Source organism: Chiroxiphia lanceolata, chromosome 5 (assembly GCF_009829145.1).
Source record: "Chiroxiphia lanceolata isolate bChiLan1 chromosome 5, bChiLan1.pri, whole genome shotgun sequence".
NCBI classification, from domain to species: domain Eukaryota; kingdom Metazoa; phylum Chordata; class Aves; order Passeriformes; family Pipridae; genus Chiroxiphia; species Chiroxiphia lanceolata.
Genome location: NC_045641.1, coordinates 28,324,281 through 28,346,206, shown reverse-complemented (window position 1 = coordinate 28,346,206; position 21,926 = coordinate 28,324,281).

Sequence of the window (21,926 nt, the reverse complement as noted above, 5' to 3'; positions counted from 1 at the left end):
TTTTAGCAGCATCATGACATCAACACAGTACATGGAATTATATTAGTAAGGAATATTGAAAGTTTTGCCATGAGTTTTAACTGTATTTCTTAATATTTGAAAATATGTGAATCTGAAACAGAATTGTAAAAGATATCAAGAATAAATGAAGAAAGTATTTTCTGCAAAAGGCACATGAGTGGTACTTCAAACATTTAAAAGCAAAACACTGAATTTGTGTGAATTTGTAAAGAATTTTCCTTTTTAGGGTATGTCATAATAGTTCTGAATAGGTTTATAGAGTTATCTTAAAGTAACTTATATGTATAGTAATTTCAGCCATTGATAGATATTGTGAGTTATATTTTGGATTCAGAGGGTAGACATATTTCAGTGTAGTCCATTGGTTAACGTCATTTTTATTAGAGTTAGAGAGGAAATATTTGACTTTTGTACAAGGATGATGTTTAGGAAGCAGAAACATATTTTTAAACTGTAAAACCAATGAGACTTTTAAAAACTACTTAGTTGCAGAAACTCTGATCCAGTTGCTGGGAGTCAGGAAAGATCATCTTGATTCTCTGGTATTGTTTGCAAAATTTAAAGAAAAATTTAAAGAAAAATCCAGCAAAATTTTAATGTAAAGCAGGTTATTGTCATTTCTTTCTTAAAGAATAGAATCTAGATTTATAGAAAACGAAGGGTAGAGGATAAACATTTACCACCCTAGTGTGCCAGGTGCAGTAACTGACTATTGTATATTCCGCTCCTAATCTGTAACCATGCCATCTAAAAAGTCATCTGCTGAGATGGAAACCCCTCAGTGGCCTGGATCTTGTTCCAGACCCCCTAGTGTTTATTTTTGACTTAAAAGACAGGGATGAAATCAATGGATCTAACTTTGCACCTGAGGCAGTAGCAGAAAGTTGTCTCAGGTTCAGGTCATTGCTACAGACAAGCTTTGAATGCAATAAACAGGTTCCTGGTTTTATAAAAGGAGATTTTATTCTTGCAGAATAAGCTAGAGTTGTCACCTGTTTTGCTTTGTGATTTGTTCTTTCTGAAAGGAATTAATTAAAATGTTGAGATAAATAAATCCTAGTTATTCTCTTGAGGCTTTCTCTTTTTGGCATTTGAATCTCTAACCTCTCTGTTGCTGCAGACTTAAAATAAAACCCAAACCTTTTATTTCTGAAGGAAAAGTTTATGCAGAAAGCTAGTTTTAACCTTCTCTTCCGATTCCTGTGACAATAGTCTCATCTCTATCAAGCAGAACTGCCTGCCAGAAAATTTCTCAGGTGTCAAGAGTCACAGTACAAATATTAGTGAATTTAAGTTTTCTGTAGACAGCGGAGCTCAGAATAATGTTGTGCTCTTTCAGTTAGGTAATGCATAATAGGTTTGTTTGCTCTTATCCTCAATTATTTTTTTTACCTTCTGTGTGTAAGCCAAAAACTTGAAATGCATTTAGCTGAGGAAAAGACAATATGAATGTAATGTAAAAGTTTGGTTTATACTACTTTATAGAATTAAAACTTACTATAACTCATGGCTGTGGCTTATATCTACAAGGAAACTCTGTTAAAATATACTAGCTAGCATCTACTGGGCATTTTTAAAGTCTTTCGCTTTTTCCTGCTCTTAGGAAGAGGCCTGCTGTGTTCTTCTGTCAAAAGTAATGATAGGTTTGTTCTCTACTAAGAGGTATAAATAAAATATGTAAAATAATAATAAAAAAATCCCTTAGGAAGTATTCCATAATATTCTGCAATATTACTTGTCTTGTCTTGAGACAATTTGGAGGTGTGGAGACCTTGGGGAGAGGTCTCCTCCTTCGGGTTCAATAATCCTGGTTTCTCCAATACAGAGAGAGAGACCAAATATGCCCAGATGCAAGTGAAAAAATAACTCTTTATCAAGAAAAATGCCAATAACAATACTGATAAAACTGGGTTACACTGACTGATGAGGAGAAACTTCCCAGGCCCTGCCCACTAGACCAAATCGAGATGGCAGCCGGCCTCCCACACCTGGAAAAACACACGTAGCCATAGTACAGAGACAAGATGGCCATTCTTCCACATGGTTTGCCTTCCCCACACCTGGAAAACCTGGTAGGAATTGTTGGAGAGTCATCCCTGGCACTAAACAGTGGATAGATGGGATTCAATGCTGTCAGATGCTTGTGTAGCACTGCAGTGAGACTGCAGTGATGGCACAGGCAGTCAGAGCAGAGCTGCAGACCCCCCAGGTGATTGGTAGGACCCGCAAGATACTCATTGGATCCAATGATGAGACTTGATTATTTCAATTTTGATGTTCATTAATCCAAGTGGGGGTTGTAGTCCTGTCGAATTGGTGGTCACAGTCCAGGTACATTGAGGTGGTGGTGGAAGTCCTAGGTAGTAAGGAGAGTCCTGTGTGGTGAGGGAAGAAAACCCAGCATTGAGTGAAGTCTGAGTGTGGTTTTTATTTGTCTTATGCTAGTTAGGAACATCCCTGGTACCTCCCCTGGGATGGGGAACATGGGAACATCTCAGGAGTCTTTGGCAACTTTAAGATGTTACATCAGCACAGGTGGATCCATTATGGCTCATCAGAGGAGAAGAATATCTTCAGGCCGTGTGTGAATTGTCTTAGTGCTTCCCCGGAGTGGAATTATCACAGCTGAGTCATTTGTGTAAGGACAAAGAAACACTACATAGCAAGATTTTCCTCTTTCCTTATGTTGTTTAATACCCAGTTTGTAGCCTGAGGTGTTGGATGTGCACACCCTTTGCACCTGGGTGGCCACTCTGCACGTTGTTACAAAGCACACTGCTGATTGAGCCATAAGCACCAATAGTCCAGTCTCCAACAGCACCTGTGCTGTCACTGCAGGTGGTCCAATGTTTTAGTCATTAATTACTAGCACTTAGTCTCTTTAAAGACAACAATACACAAAAAAGCCAAAAAGAACAGAGAAAAGAAAAGGTGGATACCAGATCTTTTGTATAACCCAGGACACTACTATATCCCCAAAATAAAGACCAGAATAAATTGGACACAAGAGGTAGGATACATTTTAGTTAACTTTAGTTAACTTAGTTAACTTTATAACCAAGATGAGGTCCTTTCTCAACTGGGAGAGGACTGAACGTTTTTGAAGAGTGAGTCATCAGAACTCTTTTAGACATCCACCTTAGGGTAAGAGTCATTGTGCCCTGGCAGTGGCTATTTCTATCTATGAAGGAAGTGTAAAATGACTCTTTCAGTGCAGATGATTATCATCAATAGGTGACCACATTTCTTTGATGAATCCCATATACGACTGTACATCCCATACATTTGCTGGAAGACTTTGGTTAAGGTCAGAGTGCACAATAGCTATATCTTACTACCAAGAAACTGTGCACCTCAGGATATTTAAGTCTCTGACTACACAGATGTCAAGCAGTAAGGAAGGCACTGGATCTGGACCTTATTCATAGTGATTCTGTACCCTGGTCCCTACACCAATACTTCCTGGTGGAGGACGAATGTAGCAGCAGTTCACATCTGTAGGCAGCCAGATGAAATTGGGTTACCTACAATTCAAATTACTTTAGTAATGTAATTATCAGGACAGGTGGGGTAACCATGTGATGTTGCTGCAAAACAGGATGGCTGTATCAGGCATGATGTGCTCCTCACTGGTGAGAGTCCTCCAAACCCAGTTATCTGACTGTCATCTTGGGCTGGAGTCTTAATGCTGACTTACATCCATCAAGTGTGTAGGCAAGCCAAGTATTTACAATGTGCATATTCAGATCTGTCATCAGAATGGAGTTTTCAATCTACTTGACTTAAAGAAGTGGCAAGACTCTTCCAATCTTTGTCCCTTTAACTGCTGTTATTCTTGCATAGCATATAGCCTTTAGAAAATCTCTATTTCTTAACAGTCCTTTTTTTAGCTTTAAGATGGATTCAATTTTTCCTCAAATCCTCACATATTGCCTATATGAGACTGAACCTATAACTTAGCTCAGGACACTTCAATAAAAGTAATAACTTTTTGTATGCAAAATGTGTAATCCCCTTTTCATCTCAGTTGGTTTTCAGTTATTACTGCTCCATTAGTATTCTAACATAATAATTGTTATATGCTTTTATTCTTCTGTTACTCAGAAAAACCTGAATTAATTTTCTGACACTTTTTCAAAAATACACCCCTAGACTGAATTAAGATTAGGAAGTTTCAAACCAAAGTTAGTTTCAGAAGCTTAATGAAATACAAAAATAGAAGTTATATTGAAAATTTTAACTATTGTTAGTGCTAAGAAAAAAAGCTTATAAACACAATGAAGAATACATGCACAACACTTGTCACACTACTTGTCAGTGCAATAAATCTCTACTTAGATGCCAGAAAAAAAGGTTTCAGGAAGCAGCATATCATGGGAGCTCAATGAATGACATTTTTTGACCATTCATTGCATAAAGATGTCATCCAGAATATTCAACCTGATGCTAAACCTCACATTCTGAGGGTCTGCAGATTTCACTTCCAGGTGAGAAAAATATTTCTCACCAGAACTCCTGAGACTCCTTTGATATAATGAAATTGTTACTTTGAGATTACAAACATTTGAAGATACTGTGCAAACATGTATTTTTGGAGGGCAAATAAACAAAATTGCTAGGGTTTTGTCATGGTAAGGTACAAAAGCATGACATCCTTATCTCTGAAATACATGTCTTGCCTGTCAGGCTATTTTCTACTATTTTCAGCCATGTTTGTAAATCCAGTCTTAGGGTGGCTTCAAAAGAAAATCAGACTCTTAATTTCTTACACATATAGATATGTATTCTTACACGTATAAACTTTTCTAGACATTTTCTGAAAAGCAACCTTCTGTTGCAGCATGAACCAAACACTCAGAGAAAAACCCAGGGCATTGAAGAAACACAACACACTGTCATTATAGGAGTGAAGAACTTCCACCTGGCTACTCTCTGTGTGTAATTCAAGGTGATGTTTCTTGTATTCCTGATGGACCAAGTCACAATTACTCTGTCAGAGGCTGGCTGTTACAATGTTAGAATTTTAATTTTCTGTGGGAAATAACACAGGGAGATGATGCTTCCAAAGGAATTCCCCAAAGAAAAACAGAAGATCTCTTCATGTCAGTTTTAGTAATGTAGATATGTGAGTTAATTGCAACCAGAGTTTTCTCATGTACCTGAAAGTTGTTGGAGATTTCATGCCAGGTTTTTTTCTTATCCATGAGTGTATAATTAGACAATATCTGACAGAATCAGATTAAAATTAGTTATTATGTACAATTGTTCCACATTCAATCCTTCAACATGTTGTCTATTTAGCCAGAAATTCATAAGTAACATGAACTCAGCATGAACAGTTTCCCAAGTTGTTGTGAAAAAAATGAAACCCTGTAGGGATTTTCTGGTAAGTCAGTGTAACATTTTGAAAGTGTCTGAAGGAAACATGAAGTGAGATTAAAAACAGAAGATAAAAGTAGAGAAAGGCAAAGACAAAAAAGAAGGTGAAGGAAATATAGGACATGCACGAAAGAGCAGACTGAGATATACTACAGCAGAACTGCAGACAAACAAAGATTAACCAAACTACAGACAGAAAGCAGAGGTTGTCCTGTCATTATGGGATTATAGAAAAGAAAAAACTGCACAAAAAGAGCACCAGAAGCTGAAAATCAGGATGATGTTCTTATCCATTTGAGATCACTATCAAAACTTCTGTTGACAGCAAAATTATGCTATACATACACGAGGGAAAAGGTATACATTCATATATAGGCATTTATATGTATTCAGATGTATAAATTCACATGTGGCAGGGAAAGCTGGAAGAAACTTACATATAGTCTTACAACATGATTATAATAATGAGACAATTATAATGGAGACTCATCTGAACATAGCAAAAAATAACTTCATTGGGTTCTGATAGCAGTCCGGCAATAACTTATTAGTTGAATATTTGTCATCCAGAAACAGTGTGGAAGAATGGAAAGACATGGAAAGGACACAATACTCTATGTTTTTAGAATAAGTATTCTAGTTTTAAAGTGAGATTCATCAAATTCAAAATAAAAAAACACACTTTTTAAATTACATCCCTATGTCCACAGGTTTCTCTAGGTCTGGACATTCATGTGCTAGGTTTTCAAGTCTCAATAAGTCTTCAATTGCTTTTGCATGGAGGTTTTATCAAACAAAAGTAAGAAGCAAAGTTAATTTTCTGTCAAGGGTTGCTCTCCCTAGTCTGACGACCTGCTCCAAAATGGAAACACAAAAAACACTGTCTGTAGAAAACCAGTTTGAAAGGGTATGTCAAGAAACTTGCAAGGTCTTAAAATGAGAGGGATTTGTGTGTTAGTGTGAACGTCTAGCAAATACAGTTAACCAAAGTGTCTTTGTGAGGAGAGAAGGACAGGAGCCCTGATTAGCTCCCCTTGTGCGTTCAGCCTGTCAAGAAGTTGTAGCACCTTTTGTTCTATAGCAAAATGAAAAACAGGGAACTCTTTTCTGTCATAAATAGGAACACTTTGCATCAACTGAATGCTTGTAAAGTCTCCTTACCAGGATAAGACTAACAGCAGGTCATACGAATTTTTTCCCCTGGTTTGTTAAAGACTTGAGTACAAATCAGAATTTTCAAAAAGAAATGCTACAGACAGCAGCAGTTACATGCTGGAGTGGATCCCATAAATAAAACAGTATTCTCAGTTAATAGTGAACTTGCACTTCAGTGTTTTGCTGGATCAAAGACCTCTTGAATGACTGGTTTCAGGACAGTGATTGGTAAAAGCCTAGTCAGTCAAACTTGAAAATCATAGATCTTGTCCAGAGTAAAATAGGAACAAGTGGAAAAAGGCAGGCTGAGATTATGTTGAAGACCCTGAAAATTTTGCAGCTGGTGCACAGGGAAATCTGGGAAAGGCTGTTATTATGTCAGTGTAAAAAGTTGAGAAACTAGTCATTCCAGAATGACTGTGTTTACTTTTACCTAACTTTCCTAGGACAAAGATAGTGAGAAATGCCTTGATCTGCAATAAACTAAGGAGAAAGTGGGATTTGTAGTAAAATACTTAAGTATATCTTAAAGGTCCTCATGCTGTAAGAAACTTCATTCAGGAAGCACAGAAAAGAGCAACAGAATGCCTGTATAAGCCTTAGCTAGGTTAGAAAGAGATAAATTAAAAATTAATTTGAAGAATGATAATTCTGACATTTTCCTGCACTACTATTAGTTATTACTGTGACTTTGGAACTGTGTACACAGTTTGATAATACTCAAAGTTTAAGTTTCTAAGTAGGCTTTGCTTCACCTTTGATCTTTGTCAAACCTGTTTTAATAATCTGCAAGAATAATTTGTAAAACTAAAGGTGTAAATGACTGCGGGGAAGAAGATAAAAGTATTAGTCTAGAATATTAAATGGTATTTCTGGACAATGCACTCTCTCATATGAAAAGACAAAGTAAGGTAGGAATTATAAAAATTGAATGTTGCTTTGATTCTATGGCGATTATTGTAATATTACAAGAAATAGCCTGAGAGTTTTGTTCTTGAAAAAATAAATCAAAAAATCCCTAAAACTAGCCTAATGATGTGGAAAATTAAGATGTTAAAAAAGTAGCACAAATCTTGTACAGGTGACTAGTATTATTTCTTTATGAACTCTTGTCCTACTCTGCAATAACCCTCTCCCTGGAGCCATATAGCCTTCTTGCACAATTCATAACAATTGTTTTGAAATATTTCAAGATTTGTGATTACTGTTACGGTTCACAGTGTGATTTTTTTTCCCTTCATGCAACACATGAGTTATACTGTCTGTCATGTGCTGTCTGTGTTTATTCCCCACATACTAATACAATTATCTTCACTGTTTTCACACAGCTGTGCAGCATACAGAAACTGCCTCAGAACTACTATTAAAGTGTTCGGGGTTAATAGCTTCAAATCCTCTATGCCTTTGCCTACTCTATCATTTTATACTCACTGCCCTATTCAACTCTACCCGAACATCAGAAAATGTTAGCTATGAATCTCAAACTCTAAAGCCTTTAAGTGCTTGTTCATCTTTACTACTAATAAAATATTACCATAAAAATTATTCAGTATTGTGGACAGAAATCACTAATTTATAATTTTAAAATATGTTCAATTGAACTGAAAATTTACAATAGAAAGCTCGATAAATTCTACATCTTTGTGAAGGGCAACTATGTAGAAGAGTCAAATAGTCTCTACAAGTAATTTTTAAATATAAATGAACAGGAGATTGAATGGTATGTGGACAAATTCTGTGGACTATCAGCAGTGCATTTACTACTTTGGAAACAAAAGACTGTTCTTGCCTGATGGAACTGTGGTGAAATTCAAACTGAAATGCTGATACCTATCTAGGTATGTGTGCCAAAACAAAGTGGATAAAAGGACTAAACATTTCCCAAAATGTAGTTTGAGATGAATGAATGGCTCCAGTCACTTATCTCATTGAGTCAAGTGGTGTAAGAGCAGATTTCTGTTCAGATTTTGTTAAATAGTTTTTAAACAATGCAAAACCTTTTCTTCAAATCATTAGATAAGTTAAATATTCAAAATACATTTAGACATGCTGTAAAAGAATGTAAACATTCATGCAACTACTACTGTAAGTTAAAAATAAAAGAGCAGAAATTGAGGGCTTACAATGAAAGTAAAGAGACCTTGTGGAGGCTTTAGGTGCTTTTTATTGAAGTATCAAAATAACAGTAGAATCGGTACTACATATTGTATAATATATATCCTATCTATGTCGTAGAATCATAGAATAGCCTGGGTTGGAGGGGACCTTAAAGATAATTATTTCAACTGCCCTGCCATGGGCAGGGACACTTTCCAGGTTGCTCAGAGCTCCGTCCAACCTGGCCTTGAACATTTTCGATAATGGAGCATCCACAGCTTCTCTGGGCAACCTGTTCCTGTACCTCACCACCCTCACAGTAAAGAATTTCTTGTTCATATCTAATCTGAATCTACTCTCTTTCAGTTTAAAGCCATTGCCCTTGTCCTGTCATTACATGCTCTGTTAAAAAGTCCCTCTCTGTCTTGTGGGCTCCCTTCAGGTACTGGAAAGCCACAGTTAAGTCATCCTGAAGTCTTCTCTTCTCCATGCTGAACAATCCCAATTCCCTCAGACTTTCCTTGTTGGAGAGGTGCTCTACCCCTCTAATCAGCTTGGTAGCCCTCCTCTGGACACACTCCAATAAGTAAATGTCCTTATATATCTGTATTTACACATATGGTATATGAACAAAAATATATTTTTAAAAAGCCAAATCCATCCCTTACCTAAATGATTGCCTGTAATAACAAAAAACCACCTCAATATAAACAGGAGGAAATGGTTGTCAAATACTGACAAATTCATAACAAATTATTCACGTATTTTGAGTGACAAACATGTAAATATTTGGTCAATGAACTGATGACTGCCAAATGATGTAAGCTATTAATTTAATATGGTTTAACCTGATCTTTTACACTTTAGAGATGGTGCTCAGTAGAATATTAATTTATATTTATCAAACATTTATCTGACTCATAGCTAGTCATCTGAACACATATGTGCAGTCTTACCTGAAATACATTAGACTGTGTTTAAAAAAAAGGGGAAGTTTCATCACATTTGATATTCTATAATCAATGTTAAACATTAATTAAGGAAAAAAGTCACATAAAAAACAAAAAGCATCTTGAATAAGACTGAATGTAAGATCAGATTTAAGATCACTATACATAATAGAAATTCTAAGCTACTGCAAATGTGCCCTATGAGAATTAGAAAATAATGATACAAACCTGGAAACCATCTTGACTATCAAAGGATATTTGTTTCATTTTCAATCTGTAATTTTTAATATAAACATTTGATGAAAATATTAAAATATTCAGTTAATGAAATAAACTGATGAAAGCATCACAAAACCTAGCTTACTTAATACTAGCTACACTAAATGGAAATATTTACCTTTGATATTATATCAGTCTTTAGAAAGACCGCATACTTTACACTTTGTAGGGCTATTGAAAGCATTGTTATTATGAGTGTTCATGACCTTTTTGTTAAATAGGATGATAGAACTGGGAGGGGGTGAAAAACCAGTCTTTCATTTGTGTCAGCTACTGGATTTCTCTTTCTGCAATCAAGGTTAGTCTTTTGTTTTATACAATTTTAATAATTTTTGGACTGTGCATAGTTTTGAAGCCATTTTAAGTTCTGTGCAGGGCTTGAAATACTTTTTATCTCAAAATTTTCTGCAAAACATGTCACTCTTCTATCAGGTACAGCTGAAGTGTGGCTAAATATCTGGTGATTTCTCTAAAAAAAAGTGCAAATATGACTTCCAGTTCCTACTTTGAAGCTTGAGCAGCTAAATTCTATACCTAGATTACATAAAATGTAAAAAATAATAGATAATATATACTCATAATTGATGAACCTAGAGACTAATAATTTACAAAATGCTATTTCATAGTAATAACATATGGGTATAGAGAGGAGTGAAAGGGACAGGAATGAAAATGGAATATATTATTTGGAAAAACAGGTTAACAAAACTGTATGAAGTGAAAACACTCTCAACCCTTTTTTTTAAATCAAAACCCCTGGTGTCATCCTTTTTGTCTCAAACTGAATGACCATTATCTTACCTGAAGAGCATGAATGCAACCATATTAAATAGGTTATCAACCAATTTAGAAAAGTGCAGCTTTGGCAGGTTAAATATAATTTTCTTTTGGGCTATACCATCATCTACAGTGAAGTACATGTTTGGTGTTGGGCAGAAAAGCCCCCAGTGAAGTACCTAGTCTAGTTTACTCTTCATTGTCACATGCGCATCTCTATACAACCTCCATTTAAATTCTACTTCTATAATAGCTCATTCCTTTTGTTTTACTCTTTTACTTCACTGCTATAAAGTCCAATTACAATTCCTCTGGCACATTTAATGGAATCCCCGTCCCTTATTATCATGCAAAAGTAGCGATAGCAAAGCCCTGCAAAACTCATAAAAAAAAGAGAGCTTCAAAAAAATGTCCCAAAACACTTCCTGGCTGTGAGGTCTGGCTCATTCTGTCTGCCATCCTCTCTCAGCAGTAGGTCCTGGTTGTGGGATGCCTGGTCCCTGGGGCTCTAAGCCAGTAAGAATTTAATTTGCTTTACCCGATTTTGATACACAAAGTAATTTTGTGCCTTATGGAAACAGACAAAATGAACGGCCTTGTAGAAATTTTCTCTTTCTCACTGGCCAGAGGGAAGACTGGTGGTAATTATCTTAGACTACTTACTTAGATTATGTCTAAGATATATGCTTAGGTTACATTTGAGCAGCTAAGGTCAGTTAGGTTAGTCCTGCTCCTAAATGTAAACATGTAGTTGGGCACTTGGCAGTTTTTCCATCTCGTACCATTATGCAGGCAAGCCATCCTGATATAGCAAATATAGTATATGACATCTCAAAAATCGTTGCTCCTTTCCACCAATGTGCCACAGAATAGGCAAGAGAGAAATCGTGCCAGAGAGAAATGTCTGATCAAAATGCTTCCTTTTATTTCACAGCTGAAAATGTGAATGGCAGAAGGTGTCAGTTACAGAGAACAATAGTGGAATTCCAGAGCTTAGAGGTGCTCTGGGAGGACAGACATGTCTGGTGCAGCTGACCTCTATTAGAGGTTTTTTCATCAAGTAATAAATAATTTTGGACTTGATTAATTCTTTTCTCTCATGTTCACAGTAAATAAGATTCATGACAATATCTGAATCAATATTAAACTAGCAATTGCCATCTCATGCTTAGTTTGGGTTCTGTGATAAACCCAACATTCTCTCTGCCTATGCCACTGTTGAGCTAGTCATTCGTAGTCTCATTTCTGTGCAGCTGATTAGTCCTTCTTGCTTTGAACTTGTATTCTTTAAACTGCTTTTTAAAAAAAATATTTATCTTATCCAAAATTAAAGAAATAAATGATTTGATCTTCTCATGGTCTGTTTAGCAAAGATACTGAAATTGTGGAACACAAGTAACCTGTGTCAGATTACCTACACACTTATGGTGAATAAGCCATTTGACAAATTCTTAAGTCACTGTTCCTGTTTTCCATCTGTTTATATATTTAAAGGCTAGTGATGTCCTTCCAATAAACCTGCATGACTAATTCATAAATACAAAACAAGTAACTTTTTTTGGGGATTTGTTTAAATCACGTTGGTAGAAATTTATCCAAATTAGCATGTTCTCCCCAACCCAAACTGGAAACAAAAATCTGTGACAAGTACATCTGAACTGCAGGAATATACTCTGTAAAGTCCAAGTATATTTTGCTAAACACATTACCCAACAATATCCTCTATTACTGATGCATTTTGACTCTGAAATGAACAATCATACATTTTGAACACAAAAGTGTGTCTTTTGTTCTACTAGGGCATTTCTGAAAAAAATTCATTATTAAATTTAGATGATGAATGCACACTGATTCCCAGAGATGAATCCTACCTATTTTGCTGAGAAAACACTTATTTTTTTAGTCATCTAAAATGGGGTCCTACTTCCTGGACCAGTTAAGTGTACTTAAGCTTAGAAAGTTGATTAGAGAGATCTTTGTAGTATCCTAACATAGACATAGTGAAATAGGTCATGTGATCCCTGGTTAGAAGACTTGATTGTTCTATCTTTAGGTACCTAGCTAAAGTACATATTATTAATAAAAAACTTGCTTTCAATTTCTGCTGTGGTCAATGGAAAGAAATAGATACTCTATATGAAAAATAAGAATTATTGTCTGAAATATGTTATCTCTTTCCCTTTTTTGCTTTACTGATTACAGGAGCATCATCATGTGGCTTTTTTTTTTTCCTATAAATATAGATGGGAAAAAGTTCTTGGGTATACTTAAAAATAATTGTTACTCTCAGAAATGCAGTCTTGCTGCTGTACATTGCACATCCTTCTCACTCATGCTAGTTTACCCATCTCTACTTACCACCAAGCTGTAAGAGAAATTTTAAAAATTTCTATGTTGATTCCATTTAAGTTTAAGTTTCTCTGCTTTGAGGCAGTGGGTGCTTTTGTATAAGCGCGTTAAGAGAAAATGCTTTGAAAACATGATCTGAATCTTCCACAGCAAATCAAAAATTGATCTGTAATCCAAAACATTTCACATGAAATAGATCAGATAGAGCCAAACCATTATCCATTCCAAATGCAATAACTCAGCAACTCAGATAATGCAGGACCAAATCAATAAGAACAAGACAAAAACGTAAGGCAGGTTGTAAGGTTCAGAAAAAAAATGGATTGGAGAACGATCATGTTAAGAAAAGGTGAAAGAAAGGAACAATTTACTATTCTTTTTCCTGTTACTTTAAAATTAAGGATAGCAATAAAAAAAAATATCAGTTAATAAAATTAGTGTTTTTTCCTTAAGCTAATTGTGCCAGCATTTTCTAAGCAACATCTAAACTTCAGGCTTGGAATTTCATTGCTTTAATGTCACTCCCAAAACCACAAAATTCACTTGGTAACTGTAAGACAACAGAAAATGAGGAAACACATACAGAGAGTAGATTGGGATCTAGTATATTTGCATTCACATCTGTCAAACTAGACTTTAAATTATTCAACCATAAAATATAGAGGACTTAAAGATAAGAAGAAAACAGCACATGTCACACAATATTTTAGGTTTGTGCCCTTCTGCAGCCAATTTTTATGTAGTCTTATAGTTAGAGTTGAGCCTGGAAGGCACAAGATTGATTCCTGCTTGATAAAGCAGAAAGAGGTTTTAGGTACAAATTTCAAGTTAAAATACTTCTGGGAAAGGACTTTTCAAGTGATTGGAGAAGGGTGAGGCTTAGGGTCACCAGCACAGATAGAAAACACTAAATGATCTTAATTCCTGCAGCCAGAACCTAGTATGCTAGAGGAAAGGAATCTTGAAGTTGGTACATGTTTTGTGCCCTCAGTTTCCCTTGCTGACCAGCGGAAACAGATCTGACTCATAACCTAACTCAATAATTTGCCTGCTCTTAGAGTGACCTTTGGATCTTTTCAAGAGCACAACTACTTAAAAGAGTTCTATGACAAAGAGAAACTTTTTCCAAGAGAAAACTAACAACAATGGTCCATAGAAAATCTACTCAATTTAAATGTTTAGAATGTGCTAGTGAAAAGTGATGGAATTAAACAATATTGCCTTTTATGAAGGAAAATTATGTTAAATACTTATTTCCAGTACCCAAAATGCCTGGAGCAATTATTATTAATAACCTCTTGAAATTATTATTAATAATATTAACAACAACAACCACCAACCTAAAGAAGGTCTTTTTTTGACAATAATTGAAAAAAATCTATTAATTGCCGTGAAGCAAAAAATTTTCGAGACGTTACTACTCTGATGATCTGAATGCGATATTTTAACAGCTCCAAGCACAAGGTCTTCTTTTTTGCATAGGTATTGACTAGTCACACTTTCAAAGTTTGGTGGCTTACTTCAATTTTAATGGGAGTATTAACAGTTTTAGTATTCATAGCAATGTCTACCTTTTCTGACAGAGGACTAGGAGATTGTTTCTAGGTAGAGTTAGATGAGTCTCCCTGATAGAAGCAGCGCTCGTGAAACCAAGACAAAGAATTTAAAATGAGCAAACTTATTTAAGCGGTGATGCCTATGTTGACTTTAGAGCTTGAGAGGTGCAGAAAGAAGTTTATTTCATATCTGGTAGTGAATCTCTTTTATACGTGTGAAAAGTGCATGGGTCCTAAAATGATTTTACAAGCATTAACCCTCAAAGTCTATTGCTATAATAATAGAAGGAATCTAGTCCACAACTTTGCTTCCCTGATGCTTAAAAAACTTTCTAACATGGAGAAACTTTCTGTTCCTGGCTAGCATAAATCCGCTTAATTTTAGTACCTTTTGTCTCTGCTCTTTGATTCTTCCCTCCTTCTTCTAGTTGTATCCTTAGGACTTTGGTTTGTTTGGTGTAGCAAAACTTTCTCTTTCAATGCCTCTTCATTAACTTGATTTATCTGCCATTTTGCAACTCTTTTTGTTTCAGTTCATTTTTGTTTAACACAGGTGACCAAGATGGTAAAAGATATTGTAGTCAAAATTCTCTAAATCGTATTTTGTCCAATAGCACAATGTTTCCCCCACAAAACACATAAAATCACAGACACTTTTTCATCATATTTTTAAGTCCATTATATTTTCAGATTTTAATTGCACATGAAACTGCAACTATGTCAGACTTTTCTGTTTCTAAGTCATTGCCAATTGATAAATTTCCAGTTAATGGTGTAAAATATTATTATTAGTCCCTCTCCATAAGGCTTCAAGTTTCAGTTAAATTCCATTCCATTTCTATTACTAGTCCTTAGAATCATTATATGCTTTCTGCGTGATATGCCAATCATTCTTTATATTTACTTGCCTCTTTCTAAGGTAAACAATTTTTGTCAAGATTTTATTTTTGTGCCAAATGAATTAATGCAAACATTAAAGATCTTCTTCTGGAGTAGTTCTTGAGGAACTTTGCCACTGATCTGCCTCTAGTCTGATAGTTTCCTTTTTTATTACTATTTTTAGCAATTTTTCTTTGTCTGTTCAGGTCTTTTACTACGTCTTATACGCTCTGCCCTGACAAATCATTTCCCACGAAGAATCAGGTCACTTTTCTTTTGAAATTCCAACAAGTGTACGGTATGTTTTTTCTACAAATCCCGTCCTTTTGACAAATAAGACTGTAAGATTAGCCTAGCGTGTTTAATGGTGTAATATCATTGCAGCAGAGAAAGGGAAATATTGATGACAAACTTTTGCGTTGAATGACTTTAGAGATTGTGGTTACCTAATATGTAGCTGGAGTTTACTAAGTACCTGAAGTTTTAATTTCACTTTGGCTTGCACAGTCTAACAACTTCTGTCACGTGTTTACCCCCACCCAACCTCCTTTCCTAAAACAGAGACAAAGGACTGGTCCAGAATAAGGCACATTTCATTTATCTTTATTCATGACCATATATTTAATAAAAATTTTATCTTTTTTCCATTTTCTCTTTACTTTGAGGAGTGAAGAAATATTTTCTTAAGTGGTCTACCATAGATTTACAGCCAACACTTCTGATCTCTTTTCCATGCCTCCTTGTGTATACAGATATGCCTTTTTTCAGTGACCAGTTCTTTAAAACACTCTACCTTCTACAGCTTTTGCAAATGTTTTTTTATTTCTCGAGAGAGTTATAGGATTCTCAAGGGATTCTTTCTGTGTCTTTCTATGTGTGTTCTCCCCTTACTGATATACATGTATCTTTCACATACAAAAAAGTCAAATAAGAAAATAAGTCTCCACCTGGGCTTTTAAGTCCAGTTGACTTGAGTAACTAGATCCCTTAATATTTCTAGATTTGAGATACAAATTCTTAGTTTCAGAATGAGTTTTTGCTTATAGTTCTATGTTAAAACATAATATTTTGATGTAAATTTGTATAACCATATCTTAAATAATCCTTAAATTTACCAAATATAACAGGGAAAACAGCATTGCATCTTTCAGGTATCAGAAGTATGTGAGGCACATCTTCATCCATCATATTTTGTCTTCAAAATGCTTGCATTAAATTAATCTCTATAACTATTTTACTATATTGTATTATTACTGCTATGTTCAGAGTCTTGCTTATAGACAATGAGGAAACAGGGATTCTGTCAGTATTTTTGAAATCTTAAAAGTCTAATTGAAGAATTGTTATTACAGAAAAAAGAATGAATTGTTATTATAGGAAAAAAATGAACATGTCTGTACAGAACAGCTTCAATAATAAAAAAAACCTCAATATGATTAAAATTGTTGTATATGCTCAGTTTCTACCTCTTAATCCGTTTCATGTGCATGCTTCCCCTACCATAGTCACCCACCAACTAGAAAAATAGCTGCCAAAAGCTAAACCAAGTAAAGTAAATCTGTATAGCAGTTCAGGAGCATTTCAGAGGGAGCAAACCTGACAGATCCTTGCAATCCTGAGTCCTTGCAACCAAGTTTTTAGACTGTGGCCCATTAGTAGCCATGGCAATACTGCACTATAGGACTACAGGGTTGTATTATGTTTATGATAGCAATTGTAATTAACTAGAGTGTAAAAATTATAACCAGGACTCCTCAGTTGCTTATCTTAGTTTAAGTATTTAAAGCTTATGGAATGAATCCGGATAAATCCAGGAAAGCCTATGTAATAAATCCAGATGTATACAAATCTTTGAGACAATCTGCATTTCTAAGAGCTGGTCATTTACCTTCTTCTCTTTGAGCCTCCTTCCCACTCCCCTCTCAACTGACTGACGCCCCTGTATATATTGTGAGAACAAATGAGAAAAAATTAGACAAAATTTGCCAGGCTGTGATAATGTGACATCCCGAATCGTCAAAACCAAATCTACTTGTGGTACAAATCTGTGTCTTAGATTGACAACAGTGCTTTGATTTTAATTTTTTTCTACAGGGCTTAAAACAGAAGAGGCAATTTGGACCTCTTCTTTCAATCTGAGATTTTAAGTTACTGCATTTTATTAAAGGGTTCTTTGTTGAATGTGAGTTAATTTAATCAATGAATCATGTCTAAACACACCAACTTAGTAGAACACTTTTGATAGAGTTATGATCTATTTAAATAGCATCATCTAAGTTTCATTAAATTTTTAACCATCATTAATTTCTAATTTGCATGTTTCTGGTGTTTTTTTCACAGTGCTAATCTTTTAGAGTTATCTTACCATCACATGCTTCCTATAAAAGCACACAATGCAAGACAAAATATATTCTTGTTCTCATGTTGTGCAGTATAGAACTAGTCGAAAAAAACTGAAAATTTTTTTTTACTTCTGTTTAGTCTGATTTTCTCTTTGGTTGAGATAAGTTTTTAGCGGAACATAGCTGAATTTTTGTATATTTAGTTTCAATGGTTTTTTTGTGCAAATAATTTATTAATATAACTGAAATGTTGATATCATTATTAGTTCAGATCTAAATTGTTACAGAGCAATGCAGTTTAAATTGTTTTACACACATGTAGTTGCTAGCCCTTTTCCCAGCATTGGGCTCAGCCTTTCCAAGCTGCCCTGGCTCTAAGGTTTCTGGCTTTGTGGCTTGTGGCTGTGGTGACATGGCTGTCGGCACCTGGCATACCTCATGAGAGGAATGTGAGGATGATGTTGGTTGCTCCTCGTTCTGTAATCCACTTGGCGTCATTTTCCCTTGCTTGTTTTACACTTTTGCACTTTCTTCACTGTCTGTAACATCCAGGTAACATCCTACTTTGCTGTATATGTTATCTTTTACTTGTGTGAGATATTATTTTTCCTTTATTTGCTACTCCTAAAACCACTTTTGTCCAGCTGCAGGTTGGCATTTCCTTAACAGCAGGTGAGCTGTTTACAGCTGTGAGATTTGCGGTGCAAAACTGGGACCATATCACTTGTCATCCAGTGCTGATACATTTCTGCAGCACATCCTATGTCTCTGCTTCTGAAGTCCTCTTCTCAAGGCCTCGTTTTCTTTACATTGTCTTTGCAATGAGAATTATAAATACCTCATTCTGCCTAAAATAACTGCTAGTTCCTGTTAGGTATGTAAAACTAGCATAGCACCATACACAGGTAAAAAAAAAGTAAAACAAACTAGCCACAGACACCTGCCCAGTTAGAGAAAGTACTGTCACAGCTAAGCCAAGTTACAGATCGAGAAAATTTCAGATAGAGCAAGCCTGACAAACCTCTATCCTGAGGCCTGTCCATCTGTATTGGGTCTGGCTGAGCTGTAGTTCATTTCCCCGCAGTGGCTCTCACAGTGGAAGAGGAGTGATAGAGCTACTGGGTGGGCACCTGACGTCCAGCCAAGGTCAACCCACCACACCATCTCAGTACAGCACTTATGGCCTGCACTAGCAACAGAAATACTGCATTTGGGGCTGCATGGTCACATCCCATTTCAGTAAGGTATTCATTAATGGTACTTAGTATCTTGTTTTAACACCCTCAGAAAGTTGAACCCATCTATGAGCACTTTCTCCTTCAATTTGATTGTGAAACAATTTAAATCAACGTAAAATCATATTAGATCCAAATCCTAGGGTGCTGGCACAAGCCAGCTGAAATATTAAAAAATAATTCCAATCACACTGACAGATGACAGCACTTCCCATGTAGCTTAGTGAGTGGAAGTGAAAGGGAAAAAATTAATTTGGCACCCAAACTTATTATCTCCCATTTAGCATATTACCTTTAACATTTTCCACTGCATTTCCTCAATCTGATCAATAGATGGTCATCAAAATGTGTTTGGTACAACATGCATCTGCAAAGTTCCCATCAGACCCATCAATGGACCTGGCTTACCAGAAGAGATATAACTCTCTCTGATCTGTATCTGTGCATCTTGGCTTTTCAGATGCACTCCCTCTCCAAATTGTTCCACTCCATGGATAAAGAAGTGCACCTGCTGCATGTGGGCTGGGACATATCTGCGTCCACTGGTGGGTTAATGGATCTTCTATATTTCTATTTCACCTTCCTAAGTAAAAATTCTTGTTTGAGACTCCTGTTGAAGACTTTTTTTTTTTCAAAGGCGTTTGAATATCATTAACTGTAGGCTTACAAATTTTGCCTCAACCATATGAGTTCACAGAATTAAATATTTCATAAAAACTCTCATGTAGTCAAACCAACATTTGGATGCCAGTAGTAGAAACAAAAATACGATCAATAAAGCATGTGTATTTTTTTCCCTCAAGAGCCAAATATTCCCTTCCTTCCCCTGTCTGTTTTTTGTTTATCATCTGTTTGGTGTTAAAGGTTCAGTTTGGTTTTATTGGAATACAGCCCTTTGTTCAAGGCTTCATAAGAGGACTTTACAAAATATTATGGGAGTTAGGAGCATCTGGCTGATTTGGCTGAAACTCCCTAACAAGATTAGTTACTGTGGGAGTTAAAAGAAAATGAGAAGCTGAAGCAAAAGATAATGTTAACAAGAAAACTTCTTGGCTTTTGCATAAGCAAAACAGAAATTCAGCCAATTTCATACCTTTGGAAATATACCACACAAAATGCTAAAATATCTCCACAAATAAGAAACAGTTCTCTATATATCACCAAAGTCACTGAGAACTACCAACTAAAATATACATTGTTTGAACCTAAGAATTTTCTTGAAAAGCTGTCATGGGTTTACCCTTTCATTGTATAAAATAAAAAATTTTCATTCTCATAAGTATTTTTTTCCTCAAATTCAGGTTTTCTGTTTCTAAAGTTTTAAGAGAGAAGCCTAGAAGTAGATAGACACAGTATTGGTAGGTGTTTCGACCCCAAAATGGACTTTATGCTGTGCATATTTGTACATCAACATTATCAGTCTGACTGGGGGAGGGCAGATGCCATAAACTTTCTGCTACTGTAACACCCTAAGCAAATTGTGTCTCTGTTGAAAGGGCTCCTTGCTTCTTTCTGTCCTTTCAGCTGTGTCCTGTGTGTCTACAGTAAGTCATGTTACTCTTGAGACATGCAAATGCGGAATCAGTCTGTGATGGAAACCTGAGAGACATGGTCTGTCCTATTTCTTACTGGAGAAACAAATGAAATTCATATTGGTCATTGGTGGGAATATACTGTCTGGTTTACAAATCAAAAGGAGTTATAGACCCAAGGAAAGAGATTAATTAAAATATTTCTTCTAACTTTCTTGCAACAAAAAATAATTGGGATGAGAAATTCTGGTAATTTTAATGGCAAGTTTGTTGGGAAATTTATAAGATTTTCACATAATATCTACAATACTTTTTTGCCCATGTGTATGACTGTGTGCTTTGACTTTGTTCAGCTGTCAGAAATCACTTTGAAACCAAGTGGTTTTCACTCATTATTTCCATCTCCCTGAAATACCTCACTAGTAGAGAAAAATGAAGATAGGTAGAACAAAAGACAAAAATATTTCATTGTCACTTGAAATCAGATTTGAATTCACATTAGTCCTGTAAGTCTTACTGTCAGCAGTAAGACAACAGCATAAAGCTGTATCTGGCAGGATCAAAGATAGCAGAAGTGTTCAAATAAGAAAGAAGACTGTTGCGTCAAGCATACATCTCCCCATAGGTACTCTACAGATCCTGATTTATACCTTAAACCATCAATTTTATTATATTTCTTCCATAAGATTTATTATTATTAATGGCAACTTACAACACTGATCTTAGCTAATGTTCTTTGAATCTAAACTCTTGATCTCATTCACCCTATATAACAATAAATTTCACTCTTCAGTTAAAAGCTGTGAGGTGTTTCATTTATTCAATGACATTGTGAAGAGAAAAATTGAAATTGTCTTACTCTGAAGTTATGTGACTCATGAAGCGCTCTTAAGGTGCATGAATCACGGAGCCTCGAGGACAGAGCAAGACAAGGGACATGGGCATGGGTACCAAAGTGAAGAGAGATAAAGCTTTCTTCAGGAAATGAAAAAACTAGTACTTGTGAACTAACTAGTCCATATTTTATTATAGTATTTTCTACGATGTTTAAAACCCTTTTCCTGCATTCTTATACACGTCTCTTTTCTAGAGGAAAAAAAAAAGAGTTCTTATAGCCACTTAAAGTAAGTTTTATTCGTGGCCTTGCCACCCTTCCCAGACACATTTATTTCGTACTGATATATTTCTGGTGAATACTCAGTGCACAATTGCAATGCAAATGAGGCAGTGCTGTTGGTTTCTGATAGCACAATAATACCTCATTCTGAACATGACTTTGTTTGCCTTTTTCCTACCAGTTGCACATTGAGCAGAAGTGAGATTTCTGCATTTTCCCAGATCCTTTCTGAAAAGTGAAGGATAATATCATTTTCTA